Consider the following 20,320-nt stretch of genomic DNA (forward strand, 5'->3'; position numbering starts at 1 on the left):
AGTCTGTTCTCTATATCTGTATCAATTAGTGGATTTTTAAAAATCTATCCTTTTACCCTGTGTAAAAGAATTTAAGTTTCTCCACTGCTCCTTCATAATGTGCCTTGTTTTACTACCATGACTATGGGAACACATGTATTTTCCTTATTTTCTGGGCTTTCAAAACTCCAATATTGTTAAATCCCTTTCGTTTTCACCATTTTTTTTAGCTCATCACGTGCCCTTCATTGTATTTGGTCTTATAAATTTATTTATTTAAACTTAGCTTAACTATATATTTAATGGGTTATTTATTGCATTTTGTACAACATGCTAAAGATTTTAAGAGGAATGTTCTTTCAGAATGTATAAATTCCCATAATGCCAAAGAAGAAGTCCTTTTCTTTTTCGTAAAATTATCTTATTTGTTTCCCTTTTATTTATGTATGTATTTATTTTACTTTACAATATTGTATTGGTTTTGTCATACATCAACATGAAACTGCCAAGGGTGTTTCCCTTTGACTTTTAAGTAATAATGTGTTTGAACTATTATAACATTTGTGTGAATCATACAAATGATTCAAATTTGATTTGCTGATCCAATATGTTTTTCTAATTAAAATAATTGTGCTGCTTTTGTGTTAATTATGGATTTTATGTTATATAGAATATTGATTACTAGACTTTTTAAGATGAGGCTATTTCTCCATTTTATTTATTTATTTATTTTTGACTGCACTGCCTGAGTATGTGGGATCTTAGTTCCCTGACCAGGGATCAAACTCATGCCTCCTGCCTGAAAGGGCAGATTCTTAACAACTGGAACACCAGTGGAAGTCCATATATTATATATGTGCTATATAGGGCTTCCCAAGTGGCTTTACTAGTAAAGAATCTGCCTGCCAGTTCAGGAGATGCAAGAGATATGAGTTTGATTCCTGGATTGGGAAGACTCCCTGGAGAAAGAAAGCAACTTGCTCCATTATTCTTGCCTAGAAAATCCCATGGAGAGAGCAGCCTGGTGGGCTGTAGTCTGTGGGGTTGCAAACAGTAAGACACAACTGGGCGCACACACACACACACACGAGCTATGTAATATCAATTATGTAATGCTAATATGCTATATATTTATATGTGTAAAGATGTATGTGTTTATTTATATGTGTGTGTTTGTGTGTTTGCCTTAACGCATCAGAGATTATAATGACTTACTGATAATCACAATCAGGGTTCTTCTAATGCTACATAAGAGTACTGAAATGTATTAATTTGCTATTACAACCATGCTAAGACTGGTACTATATCATTGTAAAAAACCAAATGAATTTGAAATAAAATTCTCAATTTGACCCTATTTTATCATTTAGGTTGTAATTCAAAACCTATTAATTCCAAGTATTAATAATAATTCACACTGCTTAAATATTTTTGTACAGGGAATTGATGACTTTATGAATAACAATGTAATATTTTATACATGGAATGTTACATTTATATATTTTTGTTCAAAAATTGTATTATTTAGTGGAATTTTAGGGATTGTACAATATTATAATGAACAAAATAGTTTTTATATTATTGTGGTAATCATTGCAAAGATAAGCAATTGGAGAAGTATTGTCCAGAGGAAGGAACTTTGACTCAGGAATTAATGTAAAGCATGATTAGTAAGTCTGAGAAATAGAACTCAGTCTGGGTCTCTTACTCTATCCCAGTATTATTTTAGTTCTGATTTTTATTTTTAATGAGACTGAAGTATATAAAGGACTCTATTTTTAGTAGATGCTTTCTGATATTTTTGCATCATGTGTTCTTATCAAACAGACATTAGTCAAGGCACTGTACTTCTTTATCTTTAACAGTATAACCTAATTCACAAAAGTATGACTCCTTTCTGAGAGGGAATATTTCTTCAAAAGAATACTGCTCTCAATTTCAGTGTGCTTTGCTTGTGAAGGTTTTAGTTGCAGTTTATCTATTCTATAGACATGTAGTTCTTACAAAAATAAATTATTTGTGACATAAATAAGATTTCTGAGGGCTTGATATTTATTTTGTCCTCTTTAAGTATGTCAGGTGTTTCCATAACACAATAGAAAAGATTTATTGGAAACCAGCTTCTGTTTAGTTTTAAGGTTTTCCTATTTGTTTGCTTTTCTTATAAAGGAATTATAGGCATCCAGTAACAATGTAACTACTTCTAACAATGACACACCAGCAAAATCTACTAGGAGAAAATTTTCAAAAAGAATATCTCCCATATTTTAAAGAGATACCAGTGGAATTGAGCCAGATTCTTGAGTCTAACCCCTCAAAAATCATGGACATCAGCTTTCATCCTTGATACCACATATTCACTTGCTTGAGACATCCAACATTTGAAATGGCAATCTAGGAAAAATCTATGCAATATTTGTTAATAGCACAACAGGTGGTGCTAGTGGTAAAGAACCAGCCTGCCAGTGCAGGAGACTTAGAGGGGGTTTGATCCCTGGGCCAGGAAGATTCCCTGAAGGGCATGGCAACCCACTCCAGTATTATTAGCTGTTACTGTAATTTCATTTGTTTGTCTAAAAATGTTTTTATTTGCTCTTATTCTTGAAAGACTTTTTTCACAGCTAAATAGAGGGTTATTTTCACTCAATACATAGAAATAACAGATCCATTGACTTCTTTCACTGATTCTGTTGAGAACTCAGTCACTGGAAGACTTATCCCTCACTGAAGCTAATACGCCTTTCTCTCTATCCCACCTTTGAATTTTTTTTTTAAAGTAATGTCTCTGTCTGATTTACTGTAGTTTTATTATTAAGTGTCTAGGTTCACTTATTTTTCTTCCTGCCATGGTGCTTTTGTGAGCTTCTTGAATTGGTTGGTTACCCCATTGCTTAGGTGGAGAAAATAAAATCTTGTCAAAAATGAATGTGGGAATAAAAAAAGTGAATGAATGAAAATTTCTATGAAATAGAGAATGTTATACTTTATTTTTAAATGTATAATATCAATTATTGACTAGACATGACTTTGAGACTTACTATTATAGAAAATGAGAATTAAGAACTTGAAATATGAGCTAACTTTTTATATAAATAATTAAGAACTTCAAATATAGGATCTAAATTTATATATAATCTGAAACATTGATTTAAATTATTCTGTCATGGGTATGAGCTTCTATTTTAGTCTTATTTATGTAACATTGGTAATGGATATGGGATACAGGGAAAAAAACATCTGTATGTCACATAGACATATCCAGAAAAACAATGTTAAGACCAATGTCAGGGAGTACATTGTTTTAGGTTTTCCTCTAGGAACTTCTTGGTTTCAGTTGTTACATTTAAGTCTTTAATATATTCTGAGTTTATTTTTGTATGTGGTATAAGAAAGTGGTCCAGTTTAAATATGTCACATGTTGAAGTTCTGTTTTCCCAACATCACCTATCAAAGAGACCATCTGTTTCCCATTTTATATTTTTGGTTCCATTGTCACAGATATATTAACCATAGAAATGTAAGTTCTGGGCACTTTACCTTTTCACTGATCTACACGTCTACTTTTGTGCCATTACCATACTATTTGAACTTTTAGAGCTTGACAAAATAGTTAGAAATAAAGGTGCATGATACTTCCAGCTTTGCTCTTTATTCTCAGAATTGCTTTGGCTATATTGGGGTCTTTAGCAGTCCCATACAAATTTTAGGATTATTTGTTCTAAACCATAAAAAATGACACGATTTGGTATTACAATAGGGATTGTTTTGTATCTGTAGATTGCTTTGCATAATATGAACATTTTAACAATATCGACTCTTCCAGTCCTTGATAACAGTATATCTTTCCATTTACTTGCATTGTTTTCATTTTGTTTTATCAATGTCTTATAGCCTTCAGAGCAAAGATCTTTCACTTCCTTGGAGGAAAAATTATGACAGACCTAGAGACCATATTAAAAATTGGAGACATCACTTTGCTGACAAAGCTCTGTATAGCCAAAGCAAAGGTTTTTCCAGTAGTCAAACACAAACATGAGAGTTGGACCATGAAGAAGGCTGATGGCTGAAGAATTGATACTTTCAAACTGTGGTGCTGGAGAAGATTCTAGAGAGTCCCTTGAACTCCAATATCAAACCAGTCAATCCTCAAAGAAATCAACCCTGAAATTCATTGGAAGGTCTTGATGCTGAAGCTGAAATTCCAGTACTTTGGGCACCTGATATGAAGAGTCGATTCATTGGAAAAGACCCTGATCCTGGCATACAAGAGGACAAGAGGAAAAGGGGGAGACAGAGGATAAGATGGGATGACATTGCTGACTCAATGGACATGCTGCTGCTGCTGCTGCTAAGTCGCTTCAGTCGTGTCCGACTCTGCGCGACCCCATAGACGGCAGCCCACCAGGCTCCCCCGTCCCTGGGATTCTCCAGGCAAAAACACTGGAGTGGGTTGCCATTTCCTTCTCCAGTGCATGAAAGTGAAAGGTGAAAGTGAAGTCGCTCAGTCGTGTTTAACTCTTAGCGACCCCATGGACTGCAGCCTACCAGCCTCCTCTGTCCATAGGATTTTCCAGGCAAGAGTACTGGAATGGGGTGCCATTGCCTTCTCCGCAATGGACATGAGTTTGAGTAAACTCCAGGAGATAGTGAAGGACAGGGAAGCCTGGTGTCTTCAGTTAGTGTTTCAAGGAAGGAGTCTTATTTAATATCTCCTATGTGGCTGATAAAATGCCACACCTTCAGGCAGCAGCTTTTAAAATATACTGCCATGCAGAATCCTATGGTTCTACAGTCATAATTCCTGTTGGACTCCAGAACAGGAGATCTGGATGTCTCCCCAGGTGACAATAACAAAAAGCAATTTCCTTATAGCTGTATAACTTCTTTCTGGGAAGTCTTGTCCAACATTAGAGAGGCCAAGGGAGAGAGCAAGGGTGGTGTCTCTCTGCTTACTTTCCCTTGGGAGTATTTCCTTAACTGCTCAATGTCTGAGAAACTTGAATCTTGTCTTTCAGGTGAGCTTTCAGTTCAGTTCAGTTACTAAGTCATGTCCAACTCTTTGCAACCCCATGAATTGCAGCACTCCAAGCCTCCCTGTCCATAACCGACTCCCGGAGTTCACTCAAACTCACATCCATAGAGTTGGTGATGCCATCCAGTGATCTCATCCTCTGTCATGCCCTTCTCCTCCTGCCCCCAATCCCTCCCAGCATCAGAGTCTTTTAGAATGAGTCAACTCTTCGCAAGAGGTGGCCAATGTATTGGAGTTTCAGCTTTAGCATCATTCCTTCCAAAGAACACCCAGGACTGATCTCCTTTAGGATGGATTGCTTGGATCTCCTTGCAGTCCAAGGGACTCTCAAGAGTCTTCTCCAACACCACAGTTCAAAAGCATCAATTCTTCAGTGCTCAGCTTTCTTCACAGTCCAACTCTCATATCCATACATGACTACAGGAAAAACCATAGCCTTAATTAGATGGATCTTTCTTGGCAAACTAATATCTCTGCTTTTCAACAGGCTATCTAGGTTGGTCATAACTTTCTTTCCAAGGAGTAAGGGTCTTTTTTTTTTTTTTTTTTTAGACTTATTTCCAATTTTATTTTATTTTTAAACTTTACAAATTGTATTAGTTTTGCCAAATATCAAAATGAATCCGTGACAGGTATACATGTGTTCCCCATCCTGAACCCTCCTCCCTCCTCCCTCCCCATACCATCCCTCTGGGTCATTTAATTTCATGGCTGCAATCACCATCTGCAGTGATTTTGGAGCCCAAAAAAATAAAGTCTGACACTGTTGCCCCATCTATTTCCCATGTAGTGATGGGACCAAATGTCATGATCTTAGTTTTCTGAATGTTGAGCTTTGAGCCAACTTTTTCACTCTCCTCTTTCACTTTCATCAAGAGGCTTTGTAGTTCCTCTTCACTTTCTGCCATACGGTTGGTGTCATCTGCATATCTGAGGTTACTGATATTTCTCCCGGCAGTCTTGATTCCAGCTTGTGCTTCTTCCAGCCCAGCGTTTCTCATGATGTACTCTGCATATAAGTTAAATAATCAGGGTGACAATATACAGCCTTGATGTACTCCTTTTCTTATTTGGAACCAGTCTGTTGTTCCATGTCCAGTTCTAACTGTTGCTTCCTGACATGCATATAGGTTTCTCAAGAGGCAGATCAGGTGGTCTGGTATTCCCATCTCTTTCAGATTTTTCCACGGTTTATTGTTATCCACATAGTCAAAGGCTTTGGCTTAATCAATAAAGCAGAAATAGATGTTTTTCTGGAACTCTCTTGCTTTTTCAGTGATCTCTTGCTTTTTCAGCAGATGTTGGCAATTTAATCTCTGGTTCCTCTGCCTTTTCTAAAACAAGCTTGAACACCTGGAAGTTCACGGTTCATGTATTGCTGAAGACTGGCTTGAAGAATTTTGAGCATTATTTTACTAGCGTCTGAGAGGAGTGAAATTGTACGGAAGTTTGAGCATTCTTTGGCATTGCCTTTCTTTGGGATTGGAATGAAAACTGACCTTTTCCAGTCCTGTGGCCACTGCAGAGTTTTCCAAATTTGCTGGCATTTTGAGTGTAGCACTTTCACAGCATCATCTTTCAGGATTTAAAACAGCTCAACTGTAATCTCATCACCTCCACTAGCTTTGTTCATAGTGATACTTTCTAAGGCCCACTTGACTTCACATTCCAGGACGTCTGGCTCTAGGTCAGTGATCACACCATCATGATTATCTTGGTCGTGAAGAACTTTTTTGTACAGTTTTTCTTTGTATTCTTGCCACCTCTTCTTAATCTCTTCTGCTTCTGTTAGGTCCATACCATTTCTGTCCTTTATCAAGCCCATCTTTGCATGAAATGTTCCCGTGGTATCTCTAATTTTCTTGAAGAGATCTCTAGTTTTACCCATTCTGTTGTTTTCCTCTGTTTCTTGTCATTGATCACTGAAGAAGGATTCCTTATCTCTCCTTTATATTCTTTGGAACTCTGAATTCAGATGCTTATATCTTTCCTTTTCTCCTTTGCTTTTCACTTCTCTTCTTTTCACAGCTATCTGTAAGTCCTCCCCAGACAGCCATTTTGCTTTTTTGCATTTCTTTTCCATGGGGATGGTCTTGATCCCTGTCTCCTGTACAATGTCATGAACCTCATTCCATAGTTCATCAGGCACTCTATCTATCAGATCTAGTCCGTTAAATCTATTTCTCACTTCCACTGTATAATCATAAGGGATTTGATTTAGGTCATACCTGAATGGTCTAGTGGTTTTCCCTACTTTCTTCAATTTAAGTCTGAATTTGGCAATAAGGGGTTCATGACCTGAGCCACAGTCAGCTTCCAGTCTTCTTTTTGCTGATTGTATACAGCTTCTCCATTTTGGCTGCAAAGAATATAATCAATCTGATTTCAGTGTTGACCATCTGGTGATGTCCATGTGTAGAGTCTTCTCTTGTGTTGTTGGAAGAGGATGTTTGCTAGACCAGTGTGTTCTCTTGGCAAAACTCTTTTAGCCTTTGCCCTGCTTCATTCCATATTCCAAGGCCAAATTTGCCTGTTACTCCAGGTCTTTCTTGACTTCTTACTTTTGCATTCTAGTCCTCTATAATGAAAAGGACATCTTTTTTGTGTGTTAGTTCTAAAAGGTCTTGTAGGTCTTCATAGAACCATTCAACTTCAGCTTCTTCAGCATTACTGGTTGGGGCATAGACTTGGATATACTGTGATATTGAATGGTTTGCCTTGGAAACAAACAGAGATCATTCTGTCGTTTTTGAGATTGCATCCAAGTACTGCATTTCAGACTCTTTTGTTGACCATGATGGCTACTCCATTTTTTCTGAGGGATTCCTGCCCGCAGTAGTAGATATAATGGTCATCTGAGTTAAATTCACCCAATCCAGTCCATTTCAGTTCACTGATTCCTAGAATGTCGACATTCACTCTTGCCATTTCTTGTTTGACCACTTCCAATTTGCCTTGACTTATGGACCTGACATTCCAGGTTCCTATGTAATATTACTCTCTATAGCATCAGACCTTGCTTCTATCACCAGTTACATCCATAACTGGGTATTGTTTTTGCTTTGGCTCCATCCCTTCATTCTTTCTGGAGTTATTTCTCCACTGATCTCCAGTAGAAATTTGGGCACCTACCAACCTGGGGAGTTCCTCTTTCAGTATGCTATCATTTTGCCTTTTCATACTGTTCATGGGGTCTCAAGGCAAGAATACTGAAGTGGTTTGCCATTCCCTTCTCCAGTGTACCACATTCTGTCAGACCTCTCCACCATGACCCACCCGTTTTGGGTGGCCCCACAGGGCATGGCTCAGTTTCATTGAGTTAGACAAGGCTTTGGTCCATGTGATCAGATTGATTAGTGTTCTGTGATTATGGTTTCAGTGTGTCTGCCCTCTGATAGCCTTTCACAACACTTACCATCTTACTTGGGTTTCTCTTACCTTAGTCGTGGGGTATCTCTTCATAGCTGCTCCAGCAAAGCACACCCAGTGCTCCTTAACTTGGAGGAGGGGTACCTCCTCACTGCTGCCCCTCCTGACCTTAAACGTGGAGTAGCTCCTCTCGGCCCTCCTGTTCCCTGCGCAACCACTGCTTCTTGGATGTGGGTTAGCTCCTCCAGGCTGCTGCCCCTGACCTCGGTCATGGGGTAGCTCCTCTCAGCCGCTCCTGCGGCTGGCCACTCACTAAAGGTGAGCTTTAAGCTAAGTAAATAGGTTTTATTCACAGAAAGACTAGAATTGTGTTTCAGTCTGTTGTCTGTGGTGCCCTGGAGGTGATGGGCTGCCAAGAACTGTCTTTTTAATTGTTACAGTACCATGGAGTGCTGGAATGAGAATCCACTTGGCCATCAGGGTCAGGGAATCAACTGATGTTTCTGATGTGGACTGTACATACCCCTGGTTTGACCTGTGTAGCTGGAGAGTGCATGGGGCACAAGTTTGTCCCCCAATTCAGGAATGTAGCAGGGCATATAATTGTACTTTGCATTTCCAGCAGGTTCAGCAGTGCTGCATGAGAGTGCCTTGTCTCCTACAGGACTGGCTTTAGGACTGCTTATGCTCTGCAGCCCCAGCTAGGGGGAGGGAGTTGTAGTTAACCATACCCTCAGATTTTAGCTAGGAAGCTGGATAAATTTGAGCCCATTCACAGCTGCCTGTCCCAGCCTGAAGTTGTTGGAGTGCAGCATCCACTGGAGCTCTTCAGTTTCAACAACGTGGGAGTGTGCTGCTTTCCGTTACCCACTGTGCGAGTAGGTTAGGTGTGGAACACAACAGTGGTGTCTGCCAATGCCTCTGTATCAGGAAGCATTTCCACCGTTCCCTGCCCAACCAGCCCCCCTCAGCTGATGCTTTTAGATTTGCCAATGATAATCCTTCACATGAAGCTTCTGCACATTTAAAACTTCTATTTCATGGGTCTCAGGGTGAGCAATACTACATGTAAGACATTTAGAAGGGACTTAAAGTTTATCTCAGAGAAGGCAATGGCACCCTACTCCAGTACTTTTGCCTGGAAAATCCCATGGACAGAGGAGCCTGGCAGGCTGCAGTCCATGGGGTCGCTAGAGTCAGACACGACTGAACGACTTCCCTTTCACTTTTCACTTTCATGCATTGGAGAAGGAAATGGCAACCCACTCCAGTTTTCTTGCCTGGAGAATCCCAGGGACAGGGGAGCCTGGTGGGCTGCTGTCTATGGGGTCGCACAGAGTCGGACACGACTGAAGCGACTTAGCAGCAGCTAAAGTTTATATGGGGCTTCCCTGGTGGCTCAGATGGTAAAGAATCTGACTGCAATGCAGGAAACCTGGGTTTAATCTCTGGGTTGGGAAGATCCCCTGAAGAAGGAAATGGAAACTCACTCCAGTATGCTTGTCTGGGAAATCCCATTGAGATTGGTTATCAGTGATAAACAAACAAACAAAAAAAGCTATGCATTTTCCATTTGCAAGCATTTTTCGAACTCACAAGGAATATAAATCAATATGAGGAATTACAAGTCGGTGTATTGACATAAGAGTGTTGACAAGGAAATTGTCATAAGAGTGCTGACGAAGAAATGTAAGACTTCATTAGAGTTGATTATTTTGATATGGGAAACTCACACAAGAATGCATATACAATGCTGAAATATAGGATATTATTGTCAAAGAAAGATAGAATTGATTAACGTTCTAGAATAAAGAACAGAAAGAAGACATGGGTGAATAATGCCTACATGTACACATGATGTGCAAGAAATAATGCATCATTTAAAAGTGCAGCTTGGGCAAAATGTAGAAGGAGACCAAATGGTGGTGATAAAGGCATTTGGATTTGATTCAGTAGAATGCAGGAAAACTACTGAAGGTTTGTCATCAAGTGAGTAAACCAATCATACTTTCAGTCTAAAAGTTTTATCCTGTAGATAAATGGAAAGAGAAAGAGCCTGGAGGTAAAGGAATTAGTTAAGAAGTGTATTTAATAGCTTAAGGAAGAGGTAACATGTATTTTAGCCACATTTATACTAGAGAACATCTTGCATGTAAATGATTAGGTTGAATCAAGAGCAGACTCGAGCTAAACATTAGCCTTACGTGCTCTTTTTACATATAACCATTTATTCACTGACAAATGTGGTGAAGGCTAGTAGACTAAAAATTTTAAAAAGTTGCTGTGAGTTATTTCCTATTTAAAGAAGAGGTCAAATACAATGGCAAATAAACAGAACACAGCCTGCAGATGTTTTGTTTGGTGGTGTACTGCCAAAATAAATAAATGAATAAATTTGAATGTTTTTAGAATAAATATGGTCTCTCTAGTTCATTAGTTCATCAGTTCATCAGCTTCCTAATGTTCTGTTGTGTCCAACTTAAGATATTTACTCAGTGACTTTTATTCTGATTACTCTAATTAAAAGTGGAATAATTCCCAACTCTGTTCTTTCAACCCTACATACCTTGTTATACATTGTATATGTTTTATTATTTTTAACTTTATAGTTTTGAATAATTTCTGTCTCAAAAAAAATTTTTTAAATAGCATAAAGATACCCAGATATAATTTAAGTGAAGTCGCTCAGTCGTGCCCAACTCTTTGCGACCCCATGGACTGTGCAGTCCATGGAATTCTCCAGTCCAGAATACTGGAGTTAGTAACCTTTCCCTTATCCAGGGGCTCTTCCGAACCCAGAGATCAAACCCAGGTCTCCCACATTACAGGAGGATTCTTTACCAGCTGAGCCACCAGGGAAGCCCAAGAATACTGGAGACGGTAGCCTATCCCTTCTCCAGAGGATCTTCCTGACCCAGAGATCAAACTGGGGTCTCCTAAATTGCAGGCGGATTCTTACTGAGCTATCAGGGAAGCCCCCCTAACTTGCTTAATCTTAATTCAGTTTTTCTTAGCACTTATACAGAGAAAGAAATTGCAACCCACTCCAGCGTTCTTGCCTGGAGAATCCCAGGGATGGCGGCGGAGCCTGGTGGATTCCTGTCTATGGGGTCACACACAGTCGGACACGACTTAACAGCCACAGCAGCAGCAGCACTTATACAATGAGAAATTTGATGTAGTTATTTAATATATTATTATATTCTATTTCTCCAGCACATCCCACTAGAAAAACTTCACAAGAATTTTTATTTTATTCACTGATATATAATGTTGAAAAATTTGCCAACCACAGAGGAACTTCAATAATTTGTCATTGAATGGCAGTAATATAGTAATGATACCTAATGCCAAAGTAGTATTTTTTCATTTATAATTCAATACCATGTGTATATTGACCTACACCATAAGAAGCAAGTTTTAAAGACAGTACTAGTAATATCCTTACAATTATTTTGGGATCTGGGTTCAGAGTCAACTGAATTTTGTATCTCTGATTAAAACAATCATTATATTTGCTGTTTTGAATTTGGCACAAAGTACTATAAAGGCTAATGGTACTTTGTAGGCAATGTAAGACATTCAAGTTTTGGTTGGCCTAATATCCTCTGTAAACCTACAGTCAAATATCAAGTGTAATAGGTGGGTGGAAGACGTACAGTTTTTCTTTCATATTATTTTGACTAGAGTTAATATATTCTGTACTAATTCATATCAACTATTAATGACATATACTGTATACTGATAGATATGACAGAAATGAGATAATTTCCGTGTTTATTAGATATGTAATACATATTTAACAAATAGAAAAAGAGCAACTATAATACAGAGCAAAATTGGGGAAAAGAGTAATATGTTATATAATTAAAAGAATTAAATACACACACATACACATTCTATATTTCCAGTTGCTGTGTGGATGTTTGGGCTTCCCTGGTAGCTCAGCTGTAAAGAATCTGCCTGTAATGTGGGAGACTTGAGTTTGATCCCTGGGTTGGGAAGATCCCCTGGAGAAGGGAAAGGTTACCCACTCCAGTATTCTGGCCTAGAGAATTCCACGGACTGTATAGTCCATGAGAATATAAAGAGTTGGATATGACTGAGTGACTTTCACTTAAGTTATATCTGGATTACTTAAGTTATATAGATGTTTTATTACCATTAAAAATAAATTTAAAGAGTATGCAAAGATATACATGAATTATTTGGCTTCTTCTTCTCCTTTTTTTTTTTTTTTTTTCTGTTTGAAGCAAACTTTTCTGTATATTTATTCAGGAAGAAGCTATGTCAATTTATGTACCCTCTTTAGACTAGATTTTGGCAGCTTATTCATAAAAACATCAAAGATAAAAATACTAATTTCAATCCCATCATTTGCAAGAGGCTATATGAAATCTTTTAAGATCTTTCCAACCACTGGTACTATGAATGATTCTGGAAAAAATTAAGCCCAAGCTAATATTTTCTTTTTTGACTTGTATGTACATTTAATTTATTATCCAAAGAAGGAAATCTTGAGAGTAAAAGGGACATAAATTTAATCTGGACTTCATGTATGAACTATGTAGTTTTGATGTGTGATTATTATACTTATAAGTTCCATTTTGTAACATAGGAAAAGGCACAAATAATTTTCTCTTTATTTTCAATATCCCATGTAAAGTTAATACACTTTTCATTTTTACAACTTGTTGTTTGCCGGAGTCCAGCTCCAGCAGCCAGGGATTCAACCTGAAGAGATGGACGGTGCTGGCAATGATGAAGTAGCCTCTGACTCATAGTACAGAGCTACATCGGCAGACAATGATGTAGTCTCTGATTCATAGTACGGGACTACATGTATATTTCAAGCTTCAGGTTCTCTTTTATACTTTGACAAAAACATTAGGTCAGAGGTTTGACGTTTTTAGTTTCCCCCACCCAGATTTACTGTACTTAACTTGAGATTACATTGTAACTTATGCTACATTCCTCAGTTTATTTCTTATCTTTCTGAATCCTGTTTGCCCCTAGCATCTTAAGATCATTATCTCCTAAAAAGGCTTCTAGCTATTCTTCAGTTAAGTTCAGTTCAGTTGCTCAGTCATTTCCGACTCTTTGCGACCCCATGAATCACAGCACGCCAGGCCTCCCTGTCCATCACCAACTCCCGGAGTTCACTCAGACTCATGTCCATTGAGTCAGTGATCCATCCAGCCATCTCATCCTCTGTTGTCCCCTTCTCCTCCTGCATCAGAGCATTTTCCAATAAGTCAACTCTTCGCATGAGGTGGCCAAAGTACTGGAGTCTCAGCTTCAGCATCACTCTTTGCAAAGAAATCCCAGGGCTGATCTCCTTCAGAATGCACTGCTTGGATCTCCTTGCAGTCCAAGGGACTCTCAAGAGTCTTCTCCAACACCACAGTTCAAAAGCATCAATTCTTCGGCACTCAGCTTTCTTCACAGTCCAACTCTCACATCCATACATGACCACTGGAAAAACCATAGCCTTAACTAGACGGACCTTTGTGGACAAAGTAATGTATCTGCATTGTAATATGCTGTGTAGGTTGGTCATAACTTTCCTTCTAAGGAGTAAGCGTCTTTTAATTTCATGGCTGCAGTCACCATCTGTAGTGATTTTGGAGACCACAAAAATAAAGTCTGACACTGTTTCCACTGTTTCCCCATCTATTTCCCATTAAGTGATGGGACCAGATGCCATGATCTTCGTTTTTCTGAATGTTGAGCTTTAACCCAACTTTTTCACTCTCCTCCTTCACCTTCATCTATTTAGCTCCTCTTCACTTTCTGCCATAAGGGTGGTGTCATCTGCATATCTGAGGATACTGATATTTCTCCTAGCAATCTTGATTCCAGCTTGTGCTTCTTGCAGCCCAGCATTTCTCATGATGTACTCTGCATATAGTTTAAATAAGCAGGGTGACAATATACAGCCTTAACATACTCCTTTTCCTATTTGGAATCCGTCTTTTCCATGTCCAGTTCTAACTGTTGCTTCCAGACCTGCATACAAATTTCTCAAGAGGCAGGTCAGGTGGTCTGGTATTCCCATCTCTTTCAGAATTTTCCACAGTTTATTGTGATCCACACAGTCAAAGGCTTTGGCATAGTCAATAAAGCAGAAATAGGTGCTTTTCTGGAACTCTCTTGCTTTTTCGGTGATCCAGCAGATGGTGGCAATTTGATCTCTGGTTCCTCTGCCTTTTCTAAAACCAGCTTGAACATCTGGAAGTTCATGGTTCACATATTGTTGAAGCCTGGCTTGGAGAATTTTGAGCATTACTTTACTAGAGTGTGAGATGAGTGCAATTGTGCAGTAGTTTGAGCATTCTTTGGCATTGCCTTTCTTTGGGATTGGAATGAAAACTGACCTTTTCCAGTCCTGTGGCCACTGCTGAGCTTTCCAAGTTTGCTGGTATATTGAGTACAGCACTTTTAAAGCATCATCTTTGAGGATTTGAAATAGCTCAACTGGAATTCCATCACCTCCACTAGCTTTGTTCGTAGTGATGCTTTCTAAGGCCCACTTGACTTCACATTCCAGGATGTTTGGCTCTAGGTCAGTGATCACACCATTGTGATTATCTGGGTCGTGAAGTTATTTTTTGTACAGTTCTCCTATGTATTCTTGCCACCTCTTCTTGATATCTTCTGCTTCTGTTAGGTCCATAGCATTTCTGTCCTTTATTGAGCCCATCTTTGCATGAAATGTTCCCTTGGTATCTCTGATTCTCTTGAAGAGATCCCTAGTCTTTCCCATTCTGTTGTTTTCCTCTATTTCTTTGCATTGATCGCTGAGGAAGGCTTTCTTATCTTTTCTTGCTATTCTTTGGAACTCTGCATTCAGATGTTTATATCTTTCCTTTTCTCCTTTGCTTTTTGATTTTCTTCTTTTCACAGCTATTTGTAAGGCCCCCCAGACAGCCATTTTGCTTTTTTGAATTTCTTTTCCATGGGGATGGTCTTGATCCCTGTCTCCTATACAATGTCATGAACTTCAGTCCATAGTTCATCAGGCACTCTATCTATCAGATCTAGGCCCTTAAATCTATTTCTCACTTCCACTGTATAATCATAAAGGATTTGATTTAGGTCTTACCTGAATGGTCTAATGGTTTTCCTTACTGTCTTCAATTTAAGTCTGAATTTGGCAATAAGGAATTCATGATCTGAGCCACAGTCAGCTCCTAGTATTTGTTGTTGTTGTTGTTGACTGTATAGAGCTTCTCCATCTTTGGCTGCAAAGAATATAACCAATTTGATTTTGGTGTTGACCATCTGGTGATGTCCATGTATAGAGTCTTCTCTTGTGTTGTTGGAAGAGGGTGCAAACACCCTCAAATGCAATGACCAGTGCATTTTCTTGGCAAAACTCTAGCTATTCTTAATTACTCCTAAACTCTAAACTCAGCAAACTTCTTTTCCCATAAACATTCCCCTCACAAACAGGTGTCAGATAATAATCCTTCCCATGGCCTCAAGTTGTGGCTTATAGGCTCATCCTGGGACTTTCTTTGTAAAGATCCTTGAACAAATGTCAATGGTTATTTTATAGATTATTTTCTGGGCACAACTGTAGAAGGCTTTGTGCTTTCTCATGCTTCTCTCAAGCACCTTAACATTCTTTCAAGCCAACTCAACCAAAGAAAGGAAAGAACAAGTCAGAATCACACGGCCTAACTCCTTCATCCTGGGGCTGTGTCTGTGAGGTGAGGAGAGGGGGTTGGGGCCGTGTCTCCATTTTGTCAGTAATGCTAACGCAGCTCCTGACATCTCCCCCTTTCTTAGTTTTTAAAACATAAGTATGAAACTCAGTAGATAAAGCAGAGACACTTCAGTTGAGTATTTGAAAAGGCATGGCGCTATTACACAATTCAAAATGAATTAGGCATAAGCACATAGCCGCATTAATCATTATTTTAAAAAAGGATCCATGGGAAAGATATCCCTCCAGATTTTTAAAAAGGGAATTAGAAAGCCATTGAGAGGAAAAGTTAGACTCCGCCTGTTTCATACTCTCAATATCCTGATGTAACTTAGAAATATCAATACTAAAATCTGAATGATTCCAGATGCCTAAAATGTGATTCCTAATGCATTCACAAGAATGTATGGAATCATTCACTTGTAGAGGAGTAACACACATCCTTTTAAATTTAGCATGGCACCTAAAAGACAACTTAATTTTTAAATTTGTAAATTCTTGCCATATAAGCAGGACTGCTTCTTCTAAAGCATTGACCTCATTTTCTATTTTCCTGTGTATAATTTCCTGTGTAGTAAGAGCTACGGAGACATTTCTGGACAGCTGATCGCCAAATGAGGCAGTATGCAATTCTTTTGACAGGGCAACAGCAGAAACTGTAACTGAAGCAATTATGGCAATCAAGGCAGTTATTCCCACAATCAGAGCTGCAATGAATCTCTTAGGTTGAGAAATCAAGCCATTAAATTCATACAAAACTTTCAATTCATAATCATCAAACCATTGTCCATCTAATTTTACAGGAACCATCAAATGTGTTGGTTGTTTTACAATCATCATAGCCTTATAATTAATATAATAGTTTCCATCAACACAGTTTGATATAAAACAATTCACACATTCAACATTATAAACAGTTTCTCCTTAAAAAAACTTGCAAATCACTCTGATTTCTGGCCAACAAAAAGGCATAGGGAGAATGTACACAGGCCCGTACAATATATCTTTGTTCATTTAAAGATCTATGTAAAATCACAGGTGCTATAGCAGCCAATGCTCTCCATAATTCAGGCTGCATGGCGCCTATTCCATCGAAACTCACTAAAGGAGGAACCCATTCATTAACATGCCACCTAGTAATTGGTAAAGGATAAGGGATGAATGAATCATTCCATATGGATCTATAAGGTTCTCGAAAAATCAAGTTCAATCACTGATTCAAAAGATATAGTCACCCCCATTCTGTCAGAAAATGTCTGGTGGCAACAATGGGAATAGATAACTTTATGGTGTACATGCATTCTTTCCAATGAGGAAACCCAGAAATTCTGCTTATGCTTTCCCAGGCCTGTAGTCTTTATTCATCAGAATCTGGAGGGGGAAGTGCACAGCTAAGAAAGTCCTTTAAATGAGGGGCTGCCTGTTTTATTGTACAACATTGTCTTTCTTGTGCCCCTGGCATCAGCAGCTGTAAGGACCAAAAGTCTCTCTTGCCCCTTCCAAAGGTTGAATAGAAAATTTCTTCGGAAAAATCACTGGATGTGTTTTTAAAAAATGCAAAAGGGGGCTTGAGGGCAAATGAAACAAAATTTGCCCCCTGAAATCTATCAGGGCAACTTGCCAATCATCACCATGTTGTAAAAAAAAATTGCAATTGATCCTTATTGAATGGAATCACTATATTTGCTACTTCTTTTCCAAAAAGTTCCACACTTCTTTTCTACCTTTTATAATTAATTGTGCCACCAAGCTGGGATAAGACAAAACTATTTTTCTTGGGGTCACTGGTAGATGGAGCCATTTCAATGGGCTTTCTTGCCACAAGCATCCTGTAGGTGTATGCTCTGTGGTGAGAATAATTAAATCCCCTCCTCTGGTAATATTAATCCTAATTAACTGATCATTCAAAACCTCATCCACTTTAACAAGAGCCGATTTGGCCTCACTAGTCAATTCTCTCTTAGAACTAGGATTAGGATCACCTTTTAAGCAATCAAACAGAGGCTTTAAATCTTCAGTGGTCAGTTTTAAATGTGGTGTATCCAATTAATATCCCCTAGTAATTTTTGGAAATCATTTAAAGTTAGTAAGCAATCTGTCCACAGCTGCAAAGGGGCATGACTCACAGTATGGGTATTTAATACCCTCCCTAAATAAGAGAAAGGAGGATTTACTTGTATCTTATCTGGAGCTATCTTTAAACCCCAGTTTTCCAAGGCCTCGATCAATTCATAAGATTTGTTGCAACAAGGCTCTCTCCTTATGAACTGCCAAAATATCATCCATATAATGTATCAAATATAAATCTTTATACTTTCCTCTAACATTTTGCACAGCTTGCTCTACGAATTCCTGACACAAGGTGGGGATATTTTTCATTCCCTGAGGCAAAACCTTCCAATGAAACCTCCTATAGTGCTATTTAAAATTAGCTGAAGGGAGATTGAAGGCAAACTGTTTACAATCCTGGACAACCAGGGGAATGGTAAAGAAACAATCCTGTAGATCTATAACTATCACATTATACTGAAAAGGCACAGCCCCTGGGGAAGGGAGGCCCAGTTGGAGGGCCCCCATGTCTTCCATAGTTGTGTTTATAGCTCTCAAATCTTGTAACAATCTCCATTTTCCTGATTTTTTTTCTTAATAACAAAAATAGGAGTATGCCAGGGGCTATTAGAAGGCTCTATATGGCTGGCGGCTGTGAGGGGCACGCTGGTAAAGCGCAGGCGGCTGCAACAGGCGCACTAAAGCGCAGGTGGCTGCGATGGGCGTGCTAAACGTGGCCAAGAGGAGCCACCCCATGTCTGAGGTCAGGGGCAGAAGCTGGGAGGACCCCATGCCCAAAGGGCAGCGGCCAAGAGGAGTTACCCCACGTCCGAGGTCAGGGGCAGTGGCTGAGAGTACCAGACTGCGATGGCACCAGAATGGCCATGAGGAGCTACCCCGCATCCGAGGTCAGGGGGGGGCAGCTGAGAGGAGACACCCAGCGTCCGAGGTCAGGGGTGGCGACGAGAGGAGTTACCCCATGTCCGAGATCAGGGGTGGTGACGAGAGGAGTTACCCCGCGTCCTAGGCCAGGGGCAGTGGCCAGGAGGACCAACCCCACGTCCAAGGAGCCGTGGCTGCCCAGGCACAGGAGGGCCTAGAGGAGCTATCCCACATTGAAGGTCAGGAAGGGCAGTGGTGAGGAGATACACCTCGTCCATGGTAAGGAGCAATGGTTGTGCTTTGCTGGAGGAGCCATGAAGAGATACCCCACACCCAAGGTAAGAGAAACACAAGTAAGATGGTAGGTGTTGCAAGAAGGCATCAGAGGGCAAACACACTGAAACCATACTCACAGAAAGCTAGTCAATCTAATCACACTAGGACTACAGACTTGTCTAACTCAATGAAACTAAGCCATGCCCATGGGGCAACCCAAGATGGGTGGGTCATGGTGGAGACATCTGACAGAATGTGGTCCACTGGAGAAGGGAATGGCAAACCACTTCAGTGTTCTTGCCTTGAGAACCCCATGAACAGTATGAAAAGGCAAAATGATAGGATACTGAAAGAGGAAATCCCCAGGTCAGCAGGTGCCCAATATGCTACTGGAGATCAGTGGAGAAATAACTCCAGAGAGAATGAAGGGATGGAGCCAAAGCAAAAAGAATACCCAACTGTGGATGTGACTGGTGATAGAAGCAAGGTCCTATGCTGTAAAGAGCAATATTGCATAGGAACCTGGAATATCAGGTCCATGAATCAAGGCAAATTGAAAGTGGTTAAACAAGAAATGGCAAAAGTGAAAGTCGACATTCTAGGAATCAGTGAACTGAAATGGACTGGAATGGGTGAATTTAACTCAGATGACCATTATATCTACTACTGCGGGCAGGAATCCCTCAGAAGAAATGGTCATCATGGTCAACAAAAGAGTCCAAAATGCAGTACTTGGATGCAATCTTAAAAATAACAGGATGATATCTGTTTGTTTCCAAGGCAAACCATTCAATATCACAGTAATCCAAGTCTATGCCCCAACCAGTAATGCTGAAGAAGCTGAAGTTGAGCGGTTCTATGAAGACCTACAAGACCTTTTAGATCTAACACCCAAAAAAGATGTCCTTTTCATTATAGGGGATTGGAATGAAAAAGTAAGAAGTCAAGAAAAACCTGGGGTAACAGGCAAATTTGGCCTTGGAATACGGAATGAAGCAGGGCAAAGACTAATAGAGTTTTGT

Source organism: Bos taurus, chromosome 1, assembly GCF_002263795.3.
Source record: "Bos taurus isolate L1 Dominette 01449 registration number 42190680 breed Hereford chromosome 1, ARS-UCD2.0, whole genome shotgun sequence".
NCBI lineage: Eukaryota > Metazoa > Chordata > Mammalia > Artiodactyla > Bovidae > Bos > Bos taurus.